The sequence below is a fragment of the Xenopus tropicalis genome, chromosome 7, assembly GCF_000004195.4.
Source record: "Xenopus tropicalis strain Nigerian chromosome 7, UCB_Xtro_10.0, whole genome shotgun sequence".
In the NCBI taxonomy this organism is placed as follows: domain Eukaryota; kingdom Metazoa; phylum Chordata; class Amphibia; order Anura; family Pipidae; genus Xenopus; species Xenopus tropicalis.
Window position 1 is genome coordinate 75,757,083 of NC_030683.2, and position 10,557 is coordinate 75,767,639.

A 10,557-nucleotide genomic window follows, 5' to 3' on the forward strand; every position below is an offset into this window, starting at 1 on the left:
CAACCAGCACCAAGGGTCTTGTGGTTCAAACAAATATTAGTGTATTGTAATTGCATGTACAACCAATGTTTCGGCCCCTTTTGGGACCTTTTTCAAGGTTATTTACATTCAACAACTCTGTTTAAATAGCCTCCTCCCATGAATCCAGGGAGTACCAATGACATCATATGCACATTAACCCCTAGTGACCATTACCCCCCGACATCATGTAAGTATTAATAATCGATACTTCCCAATACAAAAAAGTGCATTAGTTATGTCAGATCGGTTTGTGGAGAGGGGTTACCCCATACAAGATATTATGAAAGTTAAACAATGGGCTCAGGGCTTGGATAGAACTAGGCTATTACAGAATGAACGAGTGATTGCTGATAGAAAGGATAATAAATTATTCTATACTAGCACATATGGTCTGTGCAGTGTTGTGACAAAGAAATATTTTTTACAGTATTGGCCACTCATCCATACTGATAACAAACTGTCCAAATTGGTTGACAAAAAAAATGTGTTTTGGGTATAAACGGAAGAGGAACTTGAGGGAGCTTCTGACACCTGCGGATCCAGTGGGCAAGTATTTATAGTATAGTTCTAGTATATAGTTTATAGTATAGTTCTCAAAGGTGTGGGGTGTTTAAATGTTGTAACTGTGTGATGTACAATACATTAATCCTAACGGATAAATTTTATCATCCGCACAATGGGAAACCTTACTTGATCAGACACAGGCTAACGTGTTTGTCACAAAATGTGGTGTATATTATAAAATGCCCGTGTGGGTTGATATATTGTGGAAAAACAAATTGACAATTGAAGGACAGAATTTGTATGCACCGATCCAAAATACGGGCAGCACTAGATCCTGATTATGACAAAAAGAAGGTGAAACAAGACATTTCAAAGCAACCGATTGCACAGCATTGGGCAAAAGCAAAGCACTCTATTTCTTCGTTCAAGTGCACAATAGATTGTGTGAAAATTCCAAGGAGAGAAGGAGATGTTAATTGGTTGTTACTGCAAAAGGAGGCCTTCTGGACTCACAAATTGGAATGTGTTGTACCATGGGGACTAAATACCACACTGCAATTGAACTGTTTTCTGACAGAAAACAGTTCAATTGTACCAGTTGCACATTGTACCAATGTTGATCTCTGATATGTCCTTTATTGAGTGGAACGCTAGCTGCCCTTTAAGTGCACCTAGCTCAGAGTTTACTTGCTGTGTGCCCCTAACTATTTGTCTTATGGAACTGTACCCCTGGGCCTGACTGTGCGAGCGTGCAGTAGCAGTCACCAATATTCTATTTTTATGGCTTTGAGCATGATAACCCAATATTCCCTTATGGTATGGGAATGTTAATAATGAGTGCTTGGGCTGACACATATACGGCTTGCACTTGGGACAGCTATGTTTCCTAATATGCTGCATTTGCGGCTGTCATACCTTCTGAAATGCAGTGAGAGTATTACTGCTTCAGGGGTAGACGTGCCTTCACCGGCATCCACACTAATGTGCAGCTCATACTAATCTCCCATGCCTGCTACTTATGTCCCTTACCTGCCATTTGACCTTTATATACATTGTGGGTCCACATATATACCCTACCCCTATTCTACCTGTGATAGTGAGCTGTGGTTTTATCTGTGGACTTAACTGGTCTGTTTAAGCAGGTAATTTTTACTATTGGCACGGAACAACTTATTCCCTCGATGCACCCCTGTCTCCCAACACTACTTCGCTCTGTGCCCTATATTGGGCTGTGTATCCACCTTCGGGCTTGAACTGATTTGCTCTAAGTGGCTCGTTTCTACTTTTTTTTAATAATAACGCGCTGTCGCTTATTCCACTGACACGCCTCTGCCGCACGGTACTCTCTACCTCCAACTGGTGACGTTTTTACTTATTGGTACCGGTGGTTGCCGTGGGCTCCTGGCTTATTTAACTCTGTTTGGTAGTACGTATCAGGTAGATTTTTCTTTTTTGTTTTTTTCTGCTGATTTTGTTCCACTCTGGCTCATATCCTGACATGATACAATTAGTGCCTGAAATGCTACCTGTATTTTTGCACATTTTTGTGTTATACTTATGTTTCACTTCAGCAATAAGTGTCTGGAGGATTTGTTACACTCTCTTTTCATGTTTGATCTACCATTTTATTATGCTTTTTCTTTTGTACACAAGCAGTTTCCATGGTTACAGACACTAGATTTTGGAACCTTCTTTTTGTAGTGGGCTATTTAAGGGGGTGTTTGTGCACAGTCTTTTGGTTTGTCCCTGAAGAAGAACACATTTAGTGTTTGAAACATTGGATTAATAAAGATTTTTTGTGTGTGCGGCACTCTGTTCTTCATTTATATATATATATATGTATATATATATATATAGCTTTATTCAGATTTTTCAATTGTATAGGTCTAAGAATTTGGCAATTTTAAATGAACTTATCAGGCATGTCAGCCACAAGATGGCGATGTATCCACCATAGTATCCATTTAAAATATCATCCCTTACTTGCATAGCAACCCCGCATGCAGAGGAGACAGGAATATATACTCTGGACCTGTCCCCCCAGAGTGTACATTGCATCCCTGTCCTCTCTACACAATCTGATCTGACCAATTGGCTGCCAGGTGTGTGTCCTGTCCTGTAAGATACTATTGGGGTATTATTGAATTCTGGATCTCCAGAATAAGCAGACTTCAAAAACCCACAGTGTCTATGTAAAATAGCCACTATCTGATAGCTTCCATGACTGAACTGGGTTACAAACGGAATACGCTGCTTCTCCCCTTGTTTCTTTCTTACCAAATCAGATCAAGAATATCCATAAAAAAGTGACTTGTGTTTTAGTATACTGTAGCTACCATACTTCCTCAAAAAGCGATTACTTGCATTAATACCATCTCCATCGGGGATAGAGGTGTATAAGGAGGACACATCTAGTGTGCCGAAGTCCACTTCCTCTCAATCCTACATCTGAATTGCAAACAACTTCTACAGTTGTTATCACATACTAACATGGTGTTGATCCTGGGGAAGCAAGGTGGACATACATATTTTTACTGCTTTTGTGCAGAGTAACACAATGGTTAGAGATCACCTCTATGGGTGATATGGATAGTTTCTTTTACAGTTCCCGATGTTATATGCACCTTGTCCAGAAACTTTGAATACAGTTTTACTAACAGCACTGCAAGCAAGAAAAGGTTGCTTTAGAAAAACCAACTACAAAGGGCCAAATAGTTTCCTTCCTGTAAGGAGACAAGACTAAACTCAAACCAGTCCTAAATGTAAAAAAAAACTTAACTTCATTATAAAACTGAGATACTTTGTTCTATAACCCATCATTACCAACCATGACTTTATAACTGACTAAAAGGCTAGATGCAATCTCCCTATATTCATCTATCCCACACGGTAAAGGTTTGGAAGCTATTAACCTTCTAGAGAAATATAGTCAATATCACAGAGATTTAAAAGACTTTATAGTTAAAGCGATTCAGTATCTTCTAGAACACAACTATTTCATATTTGATTCAGAATTTTATCTGCAGAGGTGTGGGACCGCTATGGGAGCAAAATGTGCTCCCTCCTTCGCCAGCCTTTACATGGGTTGGTGGGAGGAGTCCCACCTCCCTGCAGATTTGAAAACCCATTTGGTGTTATATGTTTGTTACATTGACAACATGCTTTGTTTTTGGTAGGGTGGAAGTGAGAGGTTTAATAATTTTGTCAGTTTGATTAACAATAACAATTTGAATCTATATTTTACAGATACATTTTCATGTAAGGAAATTGAATATCTGGATCTGAAATTGATGGCAAAAAGTAGTGGTATCCAAACTACAATTTACAGAAAGCCATGTAGTGGTAATACACTCTTGCATGCTCAATCATGCCACCCAAAGAATTTGATTAGAGGTATACCGGTCGGACAATTCCCGAGACTCAGGATTCCTGATATGGAATATTCCACATTGGCAGGGGATATGAAGGATCGCTTTAGAGAATGGGGCTATAGAGAAATTGATTTAGAGAATGCATGTGTGAGAGCAAAAAAGACTCAGAGAGAGACATTGTTAAACTCAACATCCAAAGCACAGGAGAGGAATTGGGAGAATAAAATATCTTTTATTACAAGACAATATAAGAGGGTAGTGCAGATAGTTAAAAAAATGTTGGCAATATTATATGCTGATCGGGATTTCTTTGAGACTCTGCAACAAGGAATCGGTAACATAGCTAGAAGAACTCATGCTCTATGTTATCCCCAAGATTGTTGATACAAAACTGGCAGTATAAAACACTTTTTGAATGTGAAAGGTTGCTTTAAATGTGGCAACTGTCATTGTGTTACCTGTAAACATCTAGAGGTCTCAAAGGAATTTCGGTCATCAGTTACAAATATTAGCTACAAAATACAGAGCTTTATTAACTGCAATAGCACAGCGGTGATCTATCTGGTGACATGCCAGAAATGTAAAAAACAGTATGTAGGATGTACAATGCGAGCTTTAAAAAAATTAGAGAGCATATTAACATAGCATATAAGGCTTACTAACAGGCTGGTGGCTGGTTGACACAACTTGCTTTTTCAATTCAACAAAAAAAAATCGATATGTATATTTTATTAACTGTATTCAAAATCACTGTGTTGTTTAACTGTTGAATTTCATTTTTTCAAAAGTATTTGCTGTTTTTGGTGCTAAATTACAAAGTTTGGTGAACTATAAGGCTTACAGCAGGTTTGCCAAAAGTTAAATTCCTTTGTAGTTACCCTCAGTTTGAGGAGGGTGGAGTTTGATTAGTTGCACCTGAACAGACAGTATAAATAGAACCACTGGGACTCCAGTGGACCTTGCTCTGGTGGTTGGTGCTCTGTAAGTGATTGCTCTTTAAGTGGGTGCTCTGTAAGTGGAGTTGTGAACCACAGAAGTTACAAACAAAAGGAGTTTCAAACAAGGTACAAAGTTTGTATCTATTCCAAGTCTTTTTTCCCCTAGTTTTGATTAACTGTTTCTGTAACTGGGAGAATGAGTGGCAGCAACATTGAAGATCTGACACAGTGCACAGCCTGCCACATGTATGTGGCTGTGGAACAACAGTTCCAAAGTGCATACCTCTGTTGTGGATGTGAGCGAATTGCCACTTTAGAGGCTCGCGTTAGAGCCCTAGAGGAACAAGTTGCAACACTGCATTTGATTGACAATCTTGAGATGAGTCTCTTGCTTACTGAGCAGAGGCTAGCGGGGTCAGATAGTTTGGGGGGAGGGGAGCAGTCAAGCTGGGTGACAGTTAGACAATCTAGTGAGATTAAAAGGAAGATGGAGGCTGCACCAGGGTTTGCACATCCCAACAGATTTGCCAGATTGTGTGAAGAAGATGGGAGCGTGAACTCTGGACTGGCGGTTCTAGATGAGGCTGATCTCTCTAACAGCTGGGAGACCAGTTTCTCTAGTAGTGGTGGGGAGGAGAGCAGAGCTAGGTCTAAACAGATGGTGGTTATAGGCGATTCATAATTAGGAAAGTGGACAGGGTAATCTGTCAAGCTGATCACTTCATCCGAACAGTTTGCTGTCTTCCTGGTGCCAGGGTTCGGCATGTGGTTGATCGGGTTGACAAATTATTGGGAGGGGTTGGGCATGACCCGGCTGTCTTGGTACATATTGGTACAAATGACAAAATGAATGTAGGTGGAGGACCTTAAAGAGTGAGTTCAGAGATCTAGGCTCTAAGATTAAGGAAAGGTCCGCCAATGTCAATGCCATGTGCAAGTTTAGAGAGATAGCGGGAGCTTAGGGAGCTAAATGTGTGGCTAAAGTCTTGGTGTAGGAAGGAAGGGTTTGGGTTCCTAAAGCACTGGGCTGACTTTTCTTTGGGGTACAATCTATACAGCCGTGATGGATTGCACCTCAATGGAAGGGGGTCTGTTGTGCTATGGGAGAAAATGGTTAAGAGGCTGGAGGAGTGTTTAAACTAGACAAGGGGTGGGTGGGTGAGCTAGAGTTTTACGGGAAAGCTAGTGTAGATGGGGCAGTGGGACTAGCAAAGGATTGTGGGGGAGGAGTAAGTGGGCATATAGTTTATCAGATAAGGAGCTTCCGTTGTTACAAGGGAAACAGACTAATATTCGCCTTAGCTTTAACTCTCTGTTAGCTAATGTAAATATCAGAGGGAGAAGTAATAATCTCTGCTGCATGCTGGCTAATAGGCAAAGCTTGGCGGGTAAATTAGGGGAGCTGCAGGCTGTTGTCTGTATTGAAAATTATGATTTAATTGGTATCACTGAGTCCTGGTGGTATGAAAAATGCGACTGGGCCATGAATTTAAATGGTTACACACTTTTTAGGAGGGAAAGAGAGATTAAAAAGGGTGGAGGGGTTTGTCTTTATGTCAGATTTAAAGCTGTGTAATAAAGACATTACCAATGAAAATGTCGAATCTGTTTGGGTAGAAATTTCAGTAGGCCTAAAAGTTACAAAGAAAATGGTCATTGGTGTATGCTATAAACCACCCGATATAGATGAGGGGGATGAGGCCCAGCAACTGTTGCAAATGGAGGAGGCTTCACAACTGGGTCAATTTGTTATTATGGGGGACTTTAATTATTCGCACATTGACTGGATTAAAGGTTTGTAAATATGCTAAATGACAACTTTTTATTTCAGGCAGTTCAAGAACCCACTAGGAATGACTCTATTTTGGACCTGGTAATATCTAATAATACTGAACTCCAAAAATCTCTAACATTTGTGTTGTCATCACAACATGGTCTCCTTTGAGATAATGCTGCAGAGACAGCTCTATAAGGGAGTAACTAAAACGCTCAATTTTAGACGTGCAGACTTTGCCAGTATAAGGGCATCGCTGCAATGTGTCAACTGGGAAAGGCTTTTCATAGGGTTAGACACAGAAGGAAAATGGAACATCTTAAAAACATTGCTTTGCAGGTATACACAACAGTATATCCCCCTTGTAAGCAAGGAGAGGCATCGCAAAGCAAAACCTTTATGCCTGATTAAGTGTTAGTGTCGAGGTTGGTAAGAAAAAACGTTCTTTTAAAGCATTCAAGTTAGCTGGGACAGCAGAAACTTTCATCAGGTACAAGGAAGCAAATAAAGCATGCAAGAAAGCTATCAGGCAAGCTGAAATAGAGATGGAAAGGGGTATTGCAGCTAGGAGTAAAAAGAATCCTAAATTATTTTTTAATTATGTGAATAGTAAAAAAATGGAGCAAGAAGGGGTGGGAACCTTATTATCATGGGGGGGTCAGTTGGTCGATGAGAACAGGGAAAAAGCAGAAATTTTGAACTCTTATTTTTCATCTGTCTATACATCTGAGGAGCCAGCTAATGAAGGCTTCCCTTTTAATATGCCCAGTTCTAGTAAGTTAGCTACTGACGCATGGGTCACTCAGGAGGGAATTCAAAAGAGACTTGAACATGTAAACAAAGGTCCAGGACTGGATGGCATTCATCCCAGGGTATTAAACAAGCTTAGCGATGTGATTGCCAAGCCTCTTCACTTAATTTTTCAGGATTCATTGAGGTCTGGCATGGTGCTGAGATACTGGAGAATTGCTAATGTATTTAAAAAGGGATCCCATTCTCAGCCTGAAAATTATAGGCCTGTTAGTCTGACTTCAGCAGTAGGAAAGCTTTTGGAAGGGGTAACAAGGGATAGGGTACTAGAATACATTGCAGTTCACAATACTATATGTTTGTGCCAGCATGGTTTTAGTATAACAGATCTTGCCAGACTAATTTAGTTGCCTTTTATGAGGAGGTGAGCAGGAACCTTGCTGTGGGAATGGCAGTTGATGTCATCTACTTGAACTTTGCTAAAGCGTTTGATAGAGTACCTGGTTAATGATTAAATTGAGGAATATTGGCCTAGAACATAATATTTGTAATTGGATAGAGAACTGGATAGATAACAAAGAGTGGAGGTAAATGGAACATTTTCTATTTGGACCAGTGTTGTTAGTGGAGTACCGCAGGGGGTCAGTCCTTGGTCCTTTGCTTTTTAACTTGTTTATTAACGACCTGGAGGTGGGCATAGAGAGTACTGTTTCTATTTTTGTATGAGGCTGTCTCCTCAACCTTAATGATTTGTTTGTGAAACCACACGGTGACTCTACCTAAGCTGATCAGAGAACCCTGCATTATACTCATGAGCCTCAAGAAAGGTGAAACCGGTCTGTAGTTGGGAATCTGATCAGCTGTTATACTGGCTTCTGCTTTAAAACCCAGTGGGGGAGCTTTAGCCTATCGGATAAATCCATGTAAATGGGATTTTTTTTAGGAATGTGGAATTCATTCCCAGAATTCCTTTTGTTTACTTGTATCTGTATGAGGCAGTCTCCTCAACCGTAATGATTTGTTTATTTTTGCTGACGACACTAGTTCCATGCAGGATGCCGCCACTTTGCAGAGCGATTTGGCAAAATTGGAAAACTGGGCAGAAAACTGGAAAATGAGGTTCAATGTGGACAAGTGCAAAGTTATGCACTTTGGTAGAAATAATATAAACGCGAACTATCTACTAAATTGTAGTTTGGTGGGGGGATCCTTAATGGAGAAGGATCTAGGGGTTTTTGTAGATAACAAGTTGTCTTATTCCAGGCAGTGTCATTCTGTGGCTACTAAAGCAAATAAAGTGTTGTCTTGTATAAAAAAAGCCATTGACTCAAGGGATGAAAACACAATTTTGCCTCTTTATAGGCCTCACCTTGAGTATGCAGTGCAGTTTTGGGCTCCAGTCCTTAAGAAGGATATTAATGAGCTGGAGAGAGTGCAGAGATGTGCACCTAAACTGGTAAAGGGGATGTGTCAGGCGATCCGCACTGCTTGTGCCAAGCCACCTGTTCTGGGCATGCGCGGTTATTCGCACACACCTGTGCGTATCTGCGCGTGCTTTGACACAATCACGTCAGCGTATGCACGTTTCGGCGCACTTTCACACAATAATGGACGCATGCACATTACGTTTAAATAGACGCCGTGGCCTACAGTCCAGCGCAAGGTGATCATTCTTCCTGATTGACAATAAGCGGTTCCTGCTGTGATTCTGGTTTTGATCTGTGCTTGTGTTCCTGACTATGGCTCCCTTCTGACTTTTGATTGAATTCTTGGTTCCTGACTTCGGCTTTGTTCTCGACTACTTCTGATTGCTGCCAGTCCTGACCTTGGCCTGCCTTGTGACTTCGCTTTTGCCTGCTCCCAGTTACCTGTCTGCCATCTTAGTAGAGACACATGCACCAGCTATTAGCACTTCTGCCACTAGTCCTGCAGAAGATGGGGTAATGTCAGTCATATGAAAGAATGTCACCAAAGGGGTTGGGCATGAGCGCGGACGCGTCCTTTACATATCTAACTAATGCATAATTCACTCCTCACTCCTGATATTGTTCGGCACTACAAGGGAGTTGCAGTTCAGCTATACAGGTGGTTGTTCTTGCTTGATCTTTGTTTTTTCCCCTGCCTTTTATCCTTTTGTTTACTATTTCTTTACCCATATTCTATTGTTTTCTGGTATTATTTATCACGCTTTAGTTTGGTAATGTTGTTTTTTGATTTGCATATATGTACACTGATGTGGGGGTGGACTGGCTATTCGTCAGCTCTATTGTGGCGCCATTTAGGGTTTATCAGTGGGTGCTTCTGTGTGTGTATCACTTTGAAAAAGGCTGTGGAAGCAGGCGAAACGTTAGATGGACGTTTGAAATAAACAAGCTGAATTTTTCCACTAAGACCTGTGAGTGCGGCATTTTCCTTCACGCTCTATTTTTGAATAATGCACCCAGACTTTCTTATTATCTTATATACGGGAGTGCCAGTTGCTTTTGATTATATATATATATATATATATATATATATATATATGTGCAAATGACAATTTTTCTTGAGCCTATGATTAAGTGCTGGGTAAGCATGAAATGCATCAGGCTTTGTACATGGCGTTTATATTAATGGAGTGTAATAAAGTTTATAACTTTTAACTTGTTGTAGCGGTGCAGATTTATAAATTTGGTAGTTGTTCCCTCTTTGGTCACTAGAGGGTTTAATTTGCACCTGTGTAACCTGGTTCTACACTTACTATGATGACTATCCCTATTTTTGGCTTTTGAAGTGAGTACAAGTCCATAAAATCATGACTCATTTTGTGCTAATAAGCTCTTAATCATAGGCTAATCTTAATGTTAATCTTAGCAGCTTTATACAGACCAAGGAAAACAGCTGTTGTCATGGCCAGGCTCTTTTTAAGTAATTTATTTATTCAAATCCAAGAGAGACTGTAAGTCGGTCCAGGCGTCCGGTGCGCGTTCTTACCTCCATGCACACCGGTCCCTGGGCTCCACCATGCAGGCGCGCAGCGCCGGATTTGTGATCCGGGCGCCCCGAGGCCGCCCCCCCTGTGCGCATGCGTGAATCGCCAAACCCCCCCCCGCGCGGCAGCAAGCGCAAGTGTGCATGCGCATACTTTTCACCTCCCATACGGAGCAGTGGGGAGAGGTCACCATTGCTCCGTATAGGAGCAAAATTTAAAAATTTCATTGTG